Here is a 21,675-nt window from a genome sequence, read left to right on the forward strand (position 1 = left end):
TTATTTACCAATACATTTCCATAAATTCATACCAGAAATTAGTTCCTACGAATTTGGACTTTCCCATCGTACCCTTCTTTAAATTATATTATATGTAATTATTATATATATTTCCTAAGTAATATATATATATAGTTTCCATACTATCAGAGGGAACCCATAATGTTGTTATTAACGGTAATAACTTCAAAACTCACGGGCACAAATATTTCCAGCAAAATTTATATAAATTAAATTGATTGTGATACTTAAATGCATCAAAATTAACGACATATCTCCAAGGCGCCAGAATTTTTCACCAGAAAATTTATAGACATTATCTAACTTGGTATCACTGTACTAATTAGTACTTGATGAACACACTCGTCACCCAACCATGAATTGTATTTCCAGTTTCGCTGATCTGAAAACACTTTGTCTAGACATTAACAATCTTTGTTGATCCTTTCTATCTGTATTTAATTATTTATTTTCTTTCATGAGTATTTTTAGAGGCCTTTGGCTTTTGTGGATTTTGTTATTCAATTTTTTAGGTTTTTCCATAAAAGTTCGTCTTTAGCTTTTATGTTTTTCCACATTTATGATATTTTCCCAGCAAAACAATTTAATGGATCTTTTTCTTCTATCCATTAAAATTATCTAGAATTCTTATAATAAAATAATTTAATGGATCTTTTCTTCTATCCATTAAAATTATCTAAAATTCTTATAATAAAAACATGGCAAGCGTCTCATTTCTAAATGTCTTATTCTCAAATACATACATCTCATTTATTTATCATTCTTTACATATTTATTCCAATATATATTTATTTCTTCCCATAACTTTCCCGCCATTTTATCCAATATAACTCACTCAAATCAAAACAGTACTACAACAATTGGGGGATATTACAATCCTCTTATAGATTATTTCTCGTTGCCGGTGGTTTAAACATGTTATAAACATTTGGTTTAGAAAATAATAAAAAATTCAGTATACTTTTGAGAAAATTTAGCAGAAATTGTTGAATATCCAAGTTAAGCAGTTAAGTTTAGGAATTCGGATATTGCTGAAGCCATTTGAGCCCACAAAAAATGAAAAAACCATTATTTTCAAGGTTTTAAGTGACCTAAAAGATTCTGGTAGTGTTCAATCCATTTCAGTTTAAAAAAATTGAAAGTTGTTAAGTTTCACGATTTTAGATGACTATCTGATTTTTCGTTAAAAAAACACGGGATTCTTATAACTAGAAATTCAGGTCAGGGTGAAACTGCGTCCTCGTTCCTCCCGCGTTCATGCCTAGAAAACTTTCCCCGGAAGACTCGCCCAGAGTTGTGCCTGAAAGTCTGCCGCCCCGAACTGTACGTCGGGTTCTGCGCTTTGAATTTTCTTGTGCTACACAGGATATCGATCTATACAATATGTACTTAGACACCATGAATTTTCATTTGAGTGAGATTCTCTGCAATTTGATGTTTCAGAAGATTTCTCGGGTGGCCTTCAGAGGTACCGAACGGCTACTAAAATTTTCTGGTTGGATACCTGGAATTTTATTTCGCTGTAAAGGCCTCTGACCTAAAATTTTGTGGAAGCGTACCTGCACTTTTTTGGCAGGGGCCGGAATATTTTCTTTCAAATTTAGTTAGGTATACATCATACTTTTATTTATGCTTGCAGGCCCACCAGACTGACTACTCTCAACGCTCCACTCAGGGGAAAGCTGAAGTCAGTGTCACAACAGACCATTTCTCTCAGTTTGTCAATCTGTTGTCATGAAACCTGTTCTAAGAGGAGGCGAAACAAGCAACCAGGAAAGGTAGCAGTTGACAGCCACTGTGCAGTGTTAATTATAATTTCACATGCTCCCATTATCACAACTTCTACCGACAAGACTGACTTCTTATAAGTTTTGTCTATATTGGAATTGCTGTTGAGGAATTTATATTTTTAATACATATTTTTTATTTAATAAAGAGTTATTTTTTAGGAAACATTTGAAGTGAAATATTGATTAGTGTTATTTAAACTGGTTTTTTGATTATACATATGGATTCAACATTCTGAAAAACTTCTAGAACACTTCGATTGTGCAGAGGTTACCTATCAAAATTATGATTCCAATAAGTCTTGCCAGATTAAAAATCTGACTAAAGACAACTAATTTAATATATGATCGAATAAACAATATAAAAAATTACCAAAATATTAAAAAAATTAATATTTTCTTTTATGAATATAATTATAACTTATTAAAAAATATTTATAAAACATCACATTAGCACTAATTTGGTGTGGCTATTAAGCGCTGATAGGTGATAGTCTTAGTTTTCTTTGCAACTAAACTTGCATAAAGCTTGGTTACCAGATTTGTTGTTTTTTTTCTCAAAAGTAAAACTTGCGTAAGATTATTATTATTATTAAAATTCCCAGATAATGCAGGCGAATCATTGAACATGATTGAAAAATGTGAAAGAGCCTCATCAAGTCAGAAGTTGCCCTCACAATTGAGCAACCTAAAATTGGAGTGACCATAAAACTATTACAATTTCCATGTCAGTATGGCCATAGAACATTAATTTTCTCAACATATGTAATAAATTTATGAATTTGAATGGGTAATTTTTAAATATTTTGAATTAATATAACCTAAAGATTTAAGTGAGATATTTTAATTTTTATTAAATTAAGATTTTTTTATTATTATCAAGTTTTTAAGACATATTTTTAGAAATAATCACATTGAAATTCATTTATCAACACATCTCAAACTAATAAATATAATTAATTTCCAACCAGCCAATGTAATTCATTGTCACAACAAAATTTTGATATTTTAATTTTATTAATGTTTTAAAATTAATATTTTAATTATTAATATTAATATCAATATTAAAAAATGATTAAAATTGAAATATTAAATAAAAAATAATTTATTTAAAAAAACTTAATTCTAACATCATTCAAATTAACTCAAGATTAATACAATAGAGACATAAATTGTTACTATAATTTTATGAATGAGTAAGATGATAATTTTTAATGTTAAATTAGTATATTAATATTTTTAATTATATTAAAATTAAAATTAATAAATTAAGATTTAAATTAAATAATACAGGTTGAGTGGGTCTAATGGTTAAGAGCATGTGTTTCCTCTTAAGAAGTTACAGGTTCAAAACCAGAGCGAGGTTAGAGTATGTATGTCTTTCTAAACTTAGTAGTCAAATAGCTGCATGGAAGTGGATCCCTTATCTCATAAACAAAAAGTCTCATACACGAATTTAGTGTTTGACTTGGCTGTCACCTTAAAAATAAAATATATTAATATTTAATATTAAAATTTATAATATTAAAGTGTAAAATTTATAATATATATAGAGTAAAATGATGTTGCCGTAGGATAGCATGGACGGTGTAATTATTAGCGGCCTGCCATTTTTAAGCGCATGGCGGTTGTGGTAGGGCAACGTCGGCTACCCGACCAACACGGAGTGGAGTAATTAAGGATCCTTCTTCGAGGTGATCGTTACGCTTCTTGGTCTCGTACATTCAGTACAGAGAATGTTTCGAACATGGCAGTATGAGAACGATTGTTCATAGAATGCAATCCTTCAAAAACCTGCCAGGAAAAGATTATATGATGTAACTCTCGCAACACACGCATTCTTTCTGATTAAAATGATTTTATATTTATGGTATTAAATATGATTTAATATGATAACTCATATCATTTTTGGATTTCAGTGCTTTAAGTAAGTCATAATTTATATTAATTTTGTAATTAAGATTTATTTTAATTTTACAATTAATCAATAGATTAAATTTATCAAGATAGAATAACTCATTGAAATTCCAAAACTCACTCCATTGAATATTTAAGATTCATATTAATTTTGTATCTAAGATTTATTTTAATTCTGTAATTAATCAATAGATTAAATTTATCAAGATGGAATAACTCATTGAATTTCTAAAACTTACTGCATTGAATATTTAAGATTCATATTAATTTTGTATTTAAGATTTATTTTAATTTTGCAATTATCAATAGATTAAATTTATGAAAGTGGATTTTTTTTGTTATTGAGAAAAAGTTTGTAAATCTAAAGATTAATTTTTTTGAGTGATTGATAAGTATGAAATTACAATTATGCTAATTTTTAATAATATTATTTATATTTATAAAAAATTCACATATATATTTATATATTTAATGAAGATGAAAATATTGTATTAAATTAAAATCTAAGTTTGGATAGATGCTTGTACAATATGTGAGTATAAGGAAAATATTTTGAGGTCAATTATACCTATGATCTCACATCGACTTTTATTCTCAATATCTATTAGCCTTTTAACTATCCTAAAGGAAACATGGTCCTTGGAGGTGTAAACTCTCCAAGAGACATTAGATATAGACATAGCACACCCATTGTTAAGGAATAGTTGCGAGGGAAGAAATACCATTTCTCATTGGGATTGCCCCTTCCAAGTTACCCTTTTATTGATTACCGAATAATTGTTCATTCACCGAATAATTGTTCATTCTCAACACATGAATGAATCTAATAGTAGAGAGGGCTTGTTTCAGTAATGAGATTCCTCATTCTATTAATAATTAGATTCCTTATAATTTTAAAATTCTAAAAAGATAAAAATGGACTTTATGGCTAGCATGGAAGAGATGTTGTAATATTTGTAAATGAGAGGAAATATTTTTATAGCTAGTATGGAAGAGATGTTGTAATATTTGTAAATGAGAGAAAATATTTAAATACCAGTTCAATATATGAGAGATGTTGTAGTCACCATAAAATGAAATATTAAATCAAATAATAATAATAATAATAATAATGATGATGTTGGTAAATAATAAATCTATTCAATTCAGTTTCTTATCTTGTAATTTTTTTTTCATATTAATGAAATTATAAACAATATAGAAAATAAAATAAAAATAATAAAATATAGAAACTTAACAAATTTAACTAATAAATCTATAATTAAAAAAAATATTTATAAATATGGAAATATGAAATATATATTATAAATAATAACTATATATCAACATGATGATACAAATTAAAATAATAATTTAAATTTAATCATTATTATAATTAAAAAATTGTAAGCTTGGTGATGCCTTTCTATTAATTTTCGGAAATAAAGCAGGTTACATCCATATGTCTGAGAGTTAAGTGGCCTCAACCTGCCCAGTGGGAAAACAAGTATTTTGGCCACCTAACTACAAAATATGTCATCCATAAGCAAAAAATAATAAGTTTGTCCAGCCATGCTACATATACCTGAGAGTCTTTATACTTCCTATTCTCTAAATAATGATAAACATAACTGATAATAAGTCTAAAACTATAGAACTAGAGCATTCAAAATGAAAACCATGGGTTCACTATCACTTTTCATCGTTAGCAGAATCCATCAAAGCAGGGTCCTTCACAATAGAACCAGGTAGCTTTGAGTGAAGTATGCAAGGGATGTGCTGCTCAATTCGACTCAGCCAACCACTCTATTGTTGTAATTGCAATTGAATTTTTTGTAGTTATTTGGTGAAATTTGAATTCCCCCAAGGGGTTACATCCGTGCCAAAAGGAAATTGTTCAAGAGATTTCGCTAGAATGTTGTTCATCATCTAGAATAGATGCATTGCTTGCTTGTAGTGAGTTACTCTTCCACGGGTATGGCTTGGATCTAGGGTCACTGCTTGTCACTCATCCATGTCCAAATCAAAGTTTTCCACGATCTACTTGATTACTTCTTCCCACTCCATGATCAGCTGCCTAACCGGGTTGGAGCCACTAGCATGGTAAGCTTGGGCTGCTTCCTCAATTATACGTGAGGTTGGCTTACACCCTTGCCCCATCCCAACTGCTCCACTAGAAGAGCTGGGTTGGCTTCGCAGTGACACATGTGCCTTTCTCTGCCTCACTCGTCCTCAACTTCCACTGTCGTTGTTCTTTGTTCCTTTCACTCGAGCCATTCTGTCGCCTCTGCCTATCAGTTTCTTTTCTTTTTCCCTCACCCTCAAATTTCCACCAGCACAGGGCCACAGTTTCGGTGCTTGACACTGCCAGAGGTTACACCCACATTGCAGAATTGCTTCAAATTCAAATGACACCACTCGAGTAAGCATCCCACTACACTGACTGCGAGTAATTGTATGCCAACATGGGTTTATATTGCCATTATCTTTACATGCCTTCCTCTACCCAGTGTAGAGCCTAAATGTACTTGTCATGCCAACTATTACCATGCCATCGATAGTATAGAAACAATTTCCAACAGTAATTGACTTCATCATCCAAACATAGTAATAGGAATTGAAAGGGGATTTGAGCTGGCCGTGGGCTTGAGCCCATATTCCATTGAACCCCTTTCTAAACGACCCTATACAGAAAGTCCAGACTGAGGGAATCAGAACCCCTTTGTCAATAACTGGCTTCAATTGCTTGATGTCATTCCATACCCACCATCGATACCCGAGATGAATTACATCCAAATAAACCGGACTGACCCATAAACTGACCAACAAGGTTGCTCTACCTTTGTCCCTCTACCACTAGAAGGTATATTTGGATTTCCTTGAACCCCTGACTCTCTCTATGCTAAGGAAATTAGGTACCCCCCCCTCCCCCCAATTCTCCACAGACCCAACCCCCTGTCAGCTTTTCCAGAATTGTGGGAGGGGAATTTCCACATACCCTACTCTTTACCATCTCAACCTTACATGCACCAATGAGAGACAAAAAAATCTTGAACTCTACTAACGCTGGGATGAGTAGAACTATGGACATCAAATTGACCTAGAACCCAACGAGGCCATGCCTCTGTCCCTTCCAGAACCCGTCACCCCATAGCCCAGACACATTCCATTCCCTGATCTGAGGTTGAATACACTGCTCCATTCTAACTAAAATTGCATGGTTAATGCTGATAACATACCAAGAATCGTTATTACATACTGAGGATGTCGATTGTACCTGTCTGTCCCGAATTCCCCTTGCATACCAGTTCCACAAGATCGTGAGTTCCCACTCTACTCTCCAAACAAATTATTTCCTTATGTAATTGTCCTTAACACTTTGCCACCCTCATGCGTTACATATTGCATGGTTTCCGCCACCACTCCAAGTGCTGGCTACATGCGAAGGGTGCTCGTGATGCTCTTAATGAGTCACATTAATATATGGGCCCAGACAAGCCCACTAGGGTCGTTTCGCACCCCGATCGGGGACATTATTTTAATTTTTTATTTAAATTTAACTCTTGATATAAATTAAAATAATAATTTAAATTTATTCATTATAATTACAAATTTATATTTAGAATTAGTTGAAAAGCGCGCGCACACACACACACATGAAGTTATATTTATCTATCATTTTTTCTTTTTTCTATTTTTTTTTTAAGTTAGAAAGTTTTGTATTTCAAAGAATGTACAATTATTACATGTATGGATGTTATTTGACTTTCCAGTTGCTAGCCTGAGTCAAAGGAAAAAGAACTGGTAATGACAAAAGTAATGTGGTAAAGAGCATTTACCCGAGAAGGAGAAACTAGATGTCCTCTTGGAAAGTTCAATACATCAAAAATAAGAATGGAAAAAGAGTAAAAACACAAGAATTCCTAAATAATAGTGCACTCCCTTATGATGGATGCAAAACTTACAACTGTTACCTCAAACTGTTGCAACTTACGCCTTTGAGTTTTTGTAACCTAATTTTGTGACCTCTACTTCCATTAACAATGGCCTTGCTCACATGCTACTTGTCATAGCAATCAAATTGATGAATATGCGTGGCCTGATCACACCATAAATGTTGGGGGAAAGAGTTCTTGCCACCACCACCTTGTCTTGCTATGTGGGGATCCAGGAGAGCATGCTAGAGGCATTGCCATTCCCCCGAGTTAATTGCTCCGAGTGCATTCATCACGGGGAAAATTAATGCTCCCTATAGTCATTTGGACACCCAAATATAGGGTGTCATCTATCTATCTATCACCAATTTTATGCATAGCACATTAAAAAATTAATTCTAGAAATTATAAAAAAGTCTATTTATTATAATGGTTATGATATAATAAAAAATAACGATTTTATATATATAGAAATTTGAGATCATGTAACGATGATGGCAGTAGCAGGAGGGGTAATTCTCAATCTCCATGGAAAAATTGAAATTGACTAATTCTCAACATCTAGAGACACCTGGGTTACTGCAAGGGCTCCTTTTGGCCAAAGAAGAAAACATTTATCCATCACCTTGTTCATGGATCTTTAACTAAATATTACAAGTTGTAAAGCATTATTAATCAAATAAGGATTTCTAATTATTTCAATTTAATCTTATAGTACCTCTTTTTTTCTAGCTTATGTTGAGTCGTGAGATAACTGACATGCCTAACTTGTGGATTGAGTATCCTCGACCTAGGGGAATCTAAGCCATCAAAAATACCCAAGGATCACACCCAAGTTGGGCCACACTAGCTCTTAGCATGTCTAGATTTTTTCCTACATAGTTTGGAACTAGTCACCTTCACATCATAGAAAATCTTAACATAACACCTTGTCACCATCTACTCTACCCCATGGGATAGTATTATAGTACCTTTTATTACAATATGTTTTAATTAATTGTTGTTGATAGACATAATTATTACTCATCAACAAGAGGAAACAACTTGGTCCGAGGTTCTTCAAATTAACCCAAGCCATTTGGTATTGTTGTGCCTGATGAGTTTAATGGCTCCATTAGCCAAAGTATTTCCTTCACTTATGAGAAAGAAAATGTTAAATCTCTTCTAAAAATTCTACACTATTAGTTATAAGTATTATATACATATATACAAGATGTAATCACCAGAGGTAATCGTGAACTGGTGAGGATGATAATTGATATAATCTACAAAAAGAATATTGAAAGGAATTTTAGCTAAAAATAATTCTACAAATATAGAAAAAAATGATTTTTAATGAAAACATAAGTATGATATAGTAAAATAGATCACAACTATCTTTTTTTCCTAAGGTGGCAAAACCTATCAAACTCAGGTGTCAAACCAACAGTGAGGACAGCCATCTCTGGCTGCTATCCGCGAATGTCGGTTTGACTCATCACCGTTATCAAGGAAAACCACGCCACCTGTAATAACCCGCTGGTGGTCCGTAAGGGAGCAGGCTTTCACTCCTGCCAGATGCCTCTGGGTCTTGGGCTGTTAACCTGTTTCCTTACGTCCGAGGAAGACGAGCTCTTAGCCAAGCATAAGCAGTTTTACGGCATACTCCAGGCCACACAACTATCTTATTGTCTCTTTAAAAAATCTAAAATAAATATAAAATTATTTTTATTAATTCACATAAAAAATTATAAAGGAAGAAGAACAAATAAATTCAAACTGTATATCTTGGCCAAGAAATAAATGAATTTAAATCACTAATTTTACTTTGTTGTTCATAAAATAATCATTCATTTATTGTGAAGTAGAGACATCTAGTCATAAAAAATGAAAGATTGCAACATAAGATTAAGGAAGTAAAATAGTGAAAGTGCTAATTCTATTTGCATCAATAATGTATATGTATAGGAGGAAGACTTACAGGCTCTAATTGATAGGAGGAAGACTTACAGGCTCTAATTGATAGGAGGAAGACTTACGCTCTAATGTATAGGAGGAAGACTTACAGGCTCTAATTGATCAAATAGAGGCGCAAGATGATGTGGAGGAGGATGTCCCACCAATGCCTTCCACAACAAAGTTACCCACATACGTCCCTCCGTGGAAAGGGAAAGTTAGGGTGGCCAAAGGCCTGGAGGCCATGAAGAGTGCACTCCAAACTCCACTCCTCCCCGACGTCATTACTTTTGAAGGACCGACCCTCGGCCGGGTGCCTACCCTAAAGTTCGAAAATTGGGACCTTGTAGACAGTGAGAAGTTCTTGCACCTGGCGATAGAAAGCTTGATGAAACAGAAGTTGGAGGGGCCAGTGATCATGTTCAAGCCACAAAAATGGCTACGCGGTGTGGAGAAGGCCAAGTTACTTCATCTACGATGGATACCCCACTTTCACTGCGCGCCCATCACCATTTTCGTCATCAGGCAACTGTTGTGCCTGGTGCATGATGGGTATCTATGGCTGGAGGAGCATATTCCCATCACGACAGAACTTATTCACAGGATTTCTTGGCTTCCCTATAAGGGAAGGGACCCCGGGGAAATAGCGGGTAAAAGAAATGATTTGGCTCTCATGGAAGCCATGAAAACCAAGTAGAAGATGGAGAAGAAGAAGTGCAGCCATGCAATTTTGAGTATCAAGGACAAAGGCGTGCACGTAGCCACCTAGCTCTTGGCCGGAAAATTAATGCGGAAGTGTTGTGTCGATGAAGTACCAATGCTTGTGGTTGTGCTAGCCGAGAAGTGCGCGGAGGGGGTCTAGTTCAATTGGGTTGAGTTCCTCTGTGAAGAATTTTTGATAAACTGCAAGGAGGCCTAAGAGCAGGGTAAGACCTTCCACTATGCGTGGTTGCTCTTTTCCATTGTGCTGGTAGTAGGCAAACTACGGTAGATAGCTAGTTCTTGCCTATCGACCAGGACCTTCTTAAGGCCACAAAGTATGCTTCGCTCTGAGCCATGAAGGACGCAAAGCGGATTCATGCGGTTAAGGTTTTTTGGGTGCTGATGGAGGCGAGCATTCTGATATGGATCAATAAAGTACCACGGTTGTCTCCCACAGTGTACGCCACTCTGTAAAGCTTTGCAGAGTTTAAAGTGGACATGCACAACATTCATGTCTGGGTGTGGAAGGATCCAACAAAGGAATGGGAAAAGCTTCCATTTATTGTTATTGATGACGCCATCTTCACAACATTGGAAACATGGCCTCGAGAGTAGCGCGCCTCGGACTTGGTAGGAATGGAGAAGGCCGCAACCCAACAAAGAAAGAAGGACACCAAGCGGCGCATTGTGCAACTGGCCGAAAAGAGGTGCCAGGAACAAGAAGCAGTTGTGCAGTAGAAGACGGCCGATGCAGCAGCAGCAGCGCAAATGGACAAAACAACAACAATGCCAATAAAAGAGGCTGAGGGGGGCCATGAAATGTCCACAGGGCAGGGGGTTGAGGACATCAACCTGGACGAAGAGCGCGTGGATTTGGAAACTACCTCACAACAGTTGAAATGGCCACGCATCCCTGAGAAACTGGTCCCCAAAAAGAAGACGAAGGCATCCAAGACATCCATGGACCCAATCACGCTTACAGAAGGTGATCTTTTTGACATTGGCGAAACGATTCGTGATGTCACTAAGGACGTGCTCCAAGAAGTGATGGTGGAGCAGAACACTATGTTGGGGGCACTACGAACACAGTTACAGGGACTACAGGTGCAACCTCCTCAAATAGGAATGATGGCCCCATATGCTGCAACAGGTACATCAGAGACGGAACAGATGCTACGCGCCTATGTGACCAACACTTTCGTGTTCTTTGAGGGTGCGTTAGTGGCAACAAACGAAGTTGACCAAGCTGCTATGGGTTGGATTAAGGGGTTGAGCTTAAACTTGGTTGCCCTTCTGCGAGAAACCCTATACCAGTTACAGGATGGGGTCATAGCTGAGCTCCGTGCCAGAGAAGGCCATGCGCTATAGGTATTGAGCGAACAAAAGATCAATATGGAACAGCTCAGCCGACAGTGTGATGAACTAGTTGCATAGACTCAAGGACTGGTGTAGGCGGTGGACGATGCTTATAGAAATGTCCCAGAATTGGCTGTCCCGGCAACGGAACCATTTGTTGGCTTAATGGGGCCTGACCCACGTTCAGAAGTGTTTTAGCCAAGCAAATCCTGGTACTACTGGCCCTTTCGACAATATTCCATGGAGCGCGGATTGAGGTCTCACTCGAAGTAGTATGGGAGGGTGCTAGAACCAAGTTTCCACACCTTGGGGATGTCTGATATGAATATGCGGTCCAACCTTTGCACTTACTGTGCTACGCGCGCCAGCGGGCACCTTGCACCATGTGATACTGTCTTCGCACAGTTCTAGCCGCAGCGCGACCCATGTTATTTACCCAAGTCTTCCTTAATTAGGCTCTGTTAGTTGATTACTTAGATTATTTTCATATATAAGGATTTATACAAGTATTTATCAATTGTGCATAGTAAATAAACAGAGTAAAAGTAATGCATAACATCAAAATACGGATTTAAGAACAGGTGCACAGAGTAGAATCCTCTTTATTAACTTTCAATCCCAATTACAAACCCGACTCCGCCTTGCGCACTCAACTGCAGACTCTTCTAGGCCTCTGTGCACTCAACTGCAGAGCCTCTTCCTACTACTATGACCCAGTACACTTCAGATCCAACTCTAACCCTGAACCATACCTTCGCTGTTCTATTTTTCATTACCCACTTTTACAGTTAGAGCCTCGCTCTATTTATATAATCTCATGGTCTGTGGACCATGGGTAGGCCGACACAACTTTACATTAAGTTACAATATTTTAGGGCAGACAGCCCTATGACTCATCTTAGACTTTGCACTCCATGCCCACAATTCGTGGAGTCTTACAACATAATTGACCAAAAACATGTTGCGGGGGATCCCATTCCAAACAAAGACATTCCACAAATAGTAATGCACATAATACAAAAACCCCAAACTATGCCTTATAAAAGATAATCAAAAGAAATAATCTAGTCTAAAATTCAGGAAAACAAAACTAGCAAAAGGTGGAAAGATGAATTTCTATCGAATCATTAATTTCATGAAACACGATGAGGAGCATAATAGTAATATAACCTCTAAGCTTTCTTGAAACACAACCAAAAATCATAGAAACTCAGACATGTAACACTGAAACATTTAAAATTTAAACAAATATGTATTTGTATTAAAAAAACATTCAATAGAGTCCTGAGGAGCAGCTTAGTTGGTAATTCGAGACATGTGAAATCTTTGAAACTTGAAAGACCCTTGTTCAAATCCTCCTATTCCAACTCGGGCTACAGGGAGGAGGAAATATCGTATCCCCTCAGAGGTTTACTAGTATTTACGTGTCAGGTGGGCTGTTGGGTTCCTCTAGGCCACAAAAAACAAAAACAAAAAACATTCAATAGCCAAAAAACCTATAGTGGCTTGTTTAAACACAAAATTTAAATGTCACCAATTATCAAAATTTCGTATTTTCCATCACCTCCCCCCTTTCCTCTCAATGTTTCATACTATATTTATATAGAAGTATCCCCATAGAAAATTACAAAATGTTAAAATAGAGATTATGATTGCCCAAAATTTAGGAAATATGGTCTATCCCATAGGTTCGACCTTATATTTCATAGCAACACTTACTTAAAAATAAAGAAGTATTAAGAATTGATAATAATAGAAAATCATGTATTAGCAAGCAACATTAATTGAATAGACTGAACTTAGCAAATTTGGAAAAAAGACTCAACTGCAAACCTATATAGGACACATGTAGTATATAAAATGGATAAAATTAACAACCAATACCTTTCTAAAGTAGTGGCTATAGAATATTCAATTTTGTAGCTACTAATAATAAAATCAATAAAACTAATTAACAAGTATTGGTACCTTCAGAAATATATGATAATATAAAACAAATGAGCTAAACATCAATCACTTCGCAACAAAAATATTTTGTAAATCAGAATTGATGATATCATTAACCCCTAAAGACTTAATTATTACTTTCTTATCTACCAGATGTAATTTTTCCTTCAAATCAGTGACCTGTTTGTCATGTTGTTCAACGATAAATTTACTTTGTAGCCTAAACTATTTATTTTCTTATTGCAATTCAATTATTTTTTTGTTTAGGATAAGGCACTACAACACTGTATTTTTCCTACCAAAACCAAATTTGTAAACATTTGTGGAAATCTGTTATGAAACCAGCTCAAGAAAAGATAGAAAAGATAGATCAACGCCTTAGAATTTAGCCTCTTCGAGGGGGCAACCTCCTTTACATTACATAAATGAACAATTCTTGGATGATTCAAATGACAAAACCTCCTTTCTATATATAGGAGTCTAAGGAGTCACAATATAATCCAGCTGACCTAACAATAATAATATAAAGCCACAAAAATAACAATAGAGGGATTCTATGGGCACATTAATAACAATATGGGGGCAATGGGGGCACAACAATATAAATAAGGGGTATAACTACAATAGTAATGGGGTAATCACTAGTATTATAGGGACCCAACATGCCCCTTGCCTTCAAAAAAGTGTTGTCCTCAACGCTTGAGTAGTTCTGGATACTTCTGCATAAAATTATCATCCTCCCATGTGGAATCTTTAGTAGATAAGTTCTTCCACTTGATAAGGTACTCTGAAATTGATCGATTTCGTAGCTATCGAGTTCTTGTTTCTATAACTGCTTCCGGTTCCAATATAATTTTTCCTTCCTCGTCAAGTTCTGGCAATATTGTTTGAACTGGGAGCTTGTCACCTATAACCTTCTTTAAGCATGAAACATGGAAAACTAGGTGCAATCGAGAAGCTGCAGGAAGCTCCAATTTGTATGCCATAGTACCAATCTTTTGCAACACCTTGTACGGATCATAATACTTTGGTGATAATTTATTATCCTTCTTAGCTTGCTGGAGGGACATTTTCTTATATGGTTGTAGCCGTAGGAATACCCAATCACCTACATCAAAACTTCTTTCACTGCGATGTTGATTTGCCTGTTGTTTCATTCTATTCTGTGGCAACATGAGGTTATCCTTTAAGAGTTGGAGGACTTGTTGTTGATGTTCGATGTGATGTTCCACTGCCTGAACCTTAGAATTTTCTCTTAAATATGATGTGATGGATGGTGGTTGATACCCATAAAGTGCCATAAATGGGGTCATTTTTGTTGCTGTATGAAAGGAAGTGTTATACCACCATTCAGCCAGAGGCAACCATTTGACCCATTGTGTCTGTTTATCAGATACAAAGCAACGAAGATATCCTTCCAAACATTTGTTTACTATCTCAGTTTGCCCATTAGATTGAGGATGATAAGATGATCTATGAGCTAACTGAGTACCAAGACAAGAAAATAATTCTGTCCAAAAATTTCCAGTGAAAATGGGATCTTTGTCACTTATAATGATCTTTGGGTTTCCATGTAGCTTTTTAATTGTTTCCATAAATGCAGTAGAAACTGTACTGGCTTTAAATGGATGTGATAATGCACAAAAATGTGCATACTTGGTAAGTCTGTCAACTACCACCATGACGACACTCTTACCCTCAAACTTGGATAAACCTGTGATAAAATCCATTGATACCTCCTCCCAACGTTGGCTTGGAATGGATAAAGGTTGTAATAGACCCGATGTCTTAACTGTTTCAACTTTATTTTGTTGGCAAACCAAACATTCTGCCACAAACTTTTGAATATCTGATTTAAGGCCATCCCAAAAAAATTCCTTCTTAACCCTGTGGTAAGTTTTTAAAAATCCTAAGTGCCCTCCTAAGGGAGAAGTGTGCAATTCCATAAGAATCTTTTGTTTTAGCTGGGAATTCTTACAGAGGTATAAGCGATCTTTGTACCATAACGAATTATTTTTCCAACTAAATGTATCAGACGTACTAGAATCTGTTGGCATTATGATTCTGGTATGGCTCTATGTTACAGATGTTGTACTTGATGGCAACACCCTCAAGTGGCAATGCTCTGTTCAGGCTCTCAAAATGTTGGAAATTAAGAGGTACGTAGGTGAATGGTTCAAAAGGTGCGGATCCGCAGGTACGCCGGCCAGGAAGTGCGTTCATACCCACAGGTTACCTGTTCATGAGGTGCGGACCCCCAGTTCACTCATTTCAAGGCAGAGAAGCGCGCTCACGTGGGGTTTCTTATGTTTGGCCCGTGGTATTTAGCCCGCCGTTCTTGATTCTATGGTTTTGGCCCGTGGTATAGGATCTAATTTTGCCCCATTTTGGATCCCTTGTATTGGTTATTGATGGTTTTGTCCCATGGTGTGAATAAGGGCTTGACTATAAATAGAGAAGGAGATCACTTGGCTAAAGTATCTTTGCAAATTGTATATCTTAAGATCTGAAATATTGGGTTATCGGTTTAAAAGCTTGATCTATATAAAAGAGAAGCTGAAAGTGAATCTATGAAGTGTGATCTCTCGGGCGCATGATCAGATCTGGGCATTTGACTATCTATGGCACACTGGTGGACTGCCAATTTGGCCCTAATCAAAGGTTCGCAGGTGATTAACAGTGCAAGTGCAGGGGTACGCAGAGTAGAAGAAGGTGTAGTGCATGGGTACACACAACAGAAGAAGGTGCAGTGCGTGGGTACACAGCGCGATAGAGGTTCAGGTGCGGAGGCACAGTAAAAGTACGCGGCGCTACAGAAGCCGCAGGTGCGTAGATACGCGGCGCAATAGCATCTGAGGGTGCGTGGCCACAGTAGTAGTATGCGGCGTGATTGAAGAAACAGTGCGTGGGTCTGCGGTGCAGTGGAAGGCTCTTTGTGGGGATACGCAAAGACGCAGAAGGTGAAGTGCGAAGCCACGCAGTCCAGATAAAGGAAAATTGCGTATCTGTCCTAAAACATTTGTTGATCATCTTCTATTTATTGCTGCAGAGTTTTGGGTTTATATTTTTGGTACTATCTTTCTGTTTACAGCATTCTGAGAAGTTGGGTAATTCTTGGAGTTTGGGTAATTTGCATGTACTTGATGATTATTTGATATTTTTGGATCCAGTTTGAAAAATTTATGAAAAGTGGTCCTTGAAAGAAAAAAAGTAGGGGGTTGTAGTTCCCTTCCAGGAGAGACTGGAAAACGAGAGAGAGTTGTAGCTCTCTGCAGGTTGCAGCCTGCGTATTGGTAAAGGACTGCACCAGTACAAAATCATTGTAAAAGGAGTTTCTAATTTGAAAAAAGATAGAGACATATTGCAGTAGGTGGTTTTCACCCACATTGGGTTTCCACCTTATATCTGGTGTTCTTTGGTGTGACTATCTATTTTTCTTGTTCATGCTCATTATTTTATGGTACTGACATACAAAAATAATTCAAATTATAAATAAGGAAGATTTATTAAAAGAACTTGATAATACTGATTCACCCCCCCTCTCAGTATTATTTCCAACAATTGGTATCAGAGCAGGTCCTTCAGAGAAGCTTGATCGCTTGAAGGAAGATCACTCATCATGAGCAACTACGAGAGGGAAGCATCAATCAGGCCACCAATTTTTGATGGGACAAACTTCAATTATTGGAAGGTAAGAGTTACTGCCTATCTTCAATCTCTTGGTACAGAAGTTTGGGATATCATAGATACAGGCTACACTTTTCCTTCAGCTACTCCTACAGATCCGGCCGAAAAGACGAAATATGAAACAAATGCTAAAGCAGTCAATACTCTGCTGGGATGCTTATCTCAAACAGAATTCGTGAAGGTTATGCAATATAAATCCGCAAAAGAAATATGGGACAAGATTGTCTTGAGCTACGAAGGAGATGAACAGGTAAAGCGTGCTAAACTTCAAACCCTCAGGATTCAGTATGAGAATCTCAGAATGTATAATGATGAAAGTGTGGCTAACTATTTCCTTCGGGTAGACGAGATTGTTAATTGCATGAAAAACTTGGGTGAAGAAATAAAAGAGGCTATTGTGGTTGAAAAAGTTCTAAGATCATTGTCCCCCAAGTTTGAATCTAAAGTGTCTGCAATAGAAGAAAAGGAAAATCTATGAACTCTTACTATGTCTCAGCTACACGGAATTCTAACTGCTTATGAAATGAGAAAGGGAGGTCCATCAGATAGAAGAGAAGCTGCTTTCAAGGCTTCAGGCAAAGGAGACTACTATGAAGCAAGTCACGGGCCAGAAGAAGAAGAAGAATCAAATTTTGTCAGAAATCTTCAACGGGGTACTGGAAGGTTCAGAGGTAAGTTACCTTTTAAATGTTTTGCTTGTGGAAGAGTAGGTCATTATGCTGCGAAATGTCCTCATAAGGATAAGATTGACAAAGGAAAGGAACCTGCTAGATGGAACAAGAAACAGAATGCAAATAAGAAAAGATACTACACTCATGAAGATAGTGATGGTCTATCAAATAGTGATGAAGATGAACGAGGTAATGACTATAAACTTTTAATGGCATTTGAAGACGATGATTACATGGATGCTATAGATGTGGATAGCTTTTATGAAGAAATTTCTAGACTCAAGACATGCATAGAAGAAAAGAATAGGATCATTGATACCCTACAACTTCAAATTGATGAAAAAGAAAAATATCTTGAAAAGCTAGAAGGTGAAATTGTTGGTCTTAGAAAAGAGATTGAGAAAACAAAGGCTATTAATCTTAAGTTTGTCAAAGGATCTGAAACTCTGGATGAGATCATCAATGTACAACGTTCTCCTCTAAACAAGACAGGTCTGGGCTATAATGGAGAAACTTCTCAAGCATCCACCTCAAGAAGTTATCTTGATGCAGCCAGAAGGAATGAGCAAAAGCACAATGGAGATCACCAGGTAAAGCAGGGACGAATTGCAAACAAAGACTATCAGGGGCAATCTGTCTTAAGGGTGAACAAAAGCTACAACCAGCCACAGGTAAAATCTTCTCAATTTGGTTCAAGAATGGATGACAATAGAAATTACAATCATTTGGCCAGTAGATTTGATAACCGCAGAAGTTTCTTCAATGGACAATGTTTCTCTTGCCATAACTTTGGTCACAAAGCAGCTCAATGTGTTGCATATAAAACAATCATGACTAGAGAAGCTCAAAAACAAAGAAGTATGACCGGGATTACAAAAAGGACCTATAACAACTTTTCGGCTCTTGAAAATGAAGTTGAATGTTCTATTTGCAATAACTTTGGTCATGAAGATTCTGAATGCAGGAGCAGGTTTCAGCAGACAAAGGAACAAGCCTCAAGCACCAAAACATGGAGAATAAAGGAACCACAAACAGAAAGATGTGGGATAGCATTTTATGCAGAGGGACAGGAAAATCTATGGTACATTGATAGTGGATGTTCGAAGCATATGACAGGTGATAAAGAAAAACTTGAATCATATTCTGCTTTAGAAAAGGGAAAGAAAGTTTCTTTTGGAAATGATACTCCTGCAGCTATAAAAGGAAAAGGCACTGCTCAGTTAAAAGAAAAGGTCAAAGCTGGAAATGTTTTGTATGTTGATGGATTGAAGCATAATCTTCTGAGTGTCAGCCAGATGTGTGATCAAGGAACCGAGGTGATATTTAGATCAAATGGATGTCTTGTTCGTGATCTTGATACAGGTAAAATAGTGATCAAAGGTGAAAGAACTCCAAATAATCTATACATATTTGAAGAAGGACAATAACAATGCTATCTAAGCAAGGATTATGAACACTGGTTATGGCACCAGAGGTTGGGGCATCTAAGCTTTTCACAAATAAGGAAAGCATGCAAATGTCAGGCAGTTCGTGGTCTTCCAGATATCAAAATTCCAGACAACACCATATGCAAATCATGTCAGTTTGGAAAGCAAACTAGAACTAACTCTCCGGAGAAGGAAGGATCATCTAGCATGACTCTTGAGCTAGTACATACAGATGTATGTGGTCCATTCAGGAAAAGGACACCTCGAGGAGAAGAATACTTGATATTATTCATTGACGATTTCTCCAGGTTTGTCTAGTTAGGACTTATGAAGCACAAAGATGAAGCATTCGAAAAATTCAAATCCTTTAAAGCCTTGGTTGAAAATGAATCAGGATACAAAATTAAGTGCCTCAGATCCGACAGAGGTGGGGAGTTTACCTCAAATGAATTTTTTGATTTCTGTGAAGAACATGGGATAAGAAGAGAATTCTCTACAGCTAGAACTCCTCAGCAAAATGGAGTGGTGGAAAGAATGAACAGAACAGTCCAACAAATGGCTCGTGCTATGCTTGATGAGTCTGGAACTCCCGCAACTTTCTGGGGTGAAGCAGCATATGCTGCGGTTGTTATTCTCAACAAAACAAATGTCTAGGTGAACAGCACTCAAACCCCTCATGAGCTCTGGTATGGTGAGACTCCTTCGGTAAAGCACTTCAAAATCTTTGGGAGCAAATGCTATATTAAGAATACTGATGAGCAACTTGGCAAACTTGAACCTAGAGCAGATGAAGGCATTCTTCTTGGTTATTCTCCACACAGCAAAGCATACAAGTGCTACAATAAAAGACTTGGAAGAATTGTTGACAGCATTGATGTAGTGGTTGATGAGAAGGGATACATTCCTAGGCAAGTAAATCATGAAGATATCGAAGAAGATGAAGACTACCCTCAAAGACAGAATGATGAAGAAGAAGAACCTCAAGAAGAACCAGAGGAGCAGATAAGGATAGAAGAGAAGACTCCATCCAGATATGTTCAGAAGAATCATCCAGAATCTCAGATTTTGGGGCAGAAAGAAGCAGGTGTACAAACAAGAAGAACAATTGCAGAAGCTTCAAGCTATTTGGCATTACTCTCTTCCACTGAACCACAAAATGTGAAAGAGGCATGCAAAAATGAATGTTGGGTCAAAGCAATGGATGAAGAACTTGAGCAGATTGAAAAGAACAACACTTGGGAGTTAGTTCCTAGACCAAAGGATAAGAATGTTATAGGGACAAAATGGGTCTTCAAAAATAAATTGAATGAAAATGGAGAAGTAATTAGAAAGAAGGCCAGACTTGTTTGTAAAGGGTATGTGCAGCAAGAAGGGATAGATTTTGAAGAAACTTTTGCTCCTGTTGCAAGACTTGAGGCCATCCAAATGTTCCTTGCTCTCTCAAGCTTTCAAAACTTCAAAGTATTTCAAATGGACGTGAAATCAGCCTTTCTGAATGGAGACTTGGAAGAAGAAGTATACATTGAGCAGCCAGATGGTTTCATTCTTGGAAATGATCCAAATCTTGTATGCAGATTGAAAAAGGCTCTTTATGGTCTCAAACAAGCTCCAAGGGCTTGGTACTATCGTTTGGACAAATATATTCATCAACAAGGTTTTTCAAAAGGATCAGCAGATAGCAATCTTTATATAAAAGTTGAAAACGACAAATTGCTAATACTTGTTGTGTACGTAGATGACATTATCTTCGGCAGCAATGAAGAAGCTATGAGTCAAAGCTTTGCCTTGGTAATGCAGAAAGAATTCGAAATGTCCTTGCTGGGAGAACTAACATATTTTCTTGGTTTGCAAATCCAACAAAAAGAAGGAGGGATCTTTTTGTCTCAAACCAAGTATCTCAAGCAGATTTTGAAGAAATATGGCATGGAAGATGCAAAACCAGTATGTACACCCATGGTCACAGGATGTAGCCTCAGTGCAAATGATGAATCAGCAGCAGTGCATCAACCAACCTACAGATCTATGATTGGAAGTCTACTTTATTTGACAGGTACCCGACCAGACATAATGCATGCAGTAGGAATAGTTGGAAGATTTCAGGCAAATCCAAAGGAAACTCATCTTCAGGCAGTAAAGAGAATCTTCAAATATCTTCAAGGAACTCAAAACTATGGCTTATGGTATCCTAGAGATACAGATCTCACACTTCATGCTTATACAAATGCAGATTGGGCCAGAAGTGTGGATGACAGGAAGAGCACAAGTGGTGGTGCATTCTTTATGGGTTCCAGATTAGTTTCTTGGTTCAGCA

This window comes from Pinus tabuliformis, chromosome 2_1, assembly GCF_031772625.1.
Source record: "Pinus tabuliformis cultivar Carrire ecotype Pingquan chromosome 2_1, CPIR1, whole genome shotgun sequence".
NCBI lineage: Eukaryota > Viridiplantae > Streptophyta > Pinopsida > Pinales > Pinaceae > Pinus > Pinus tabuliformis.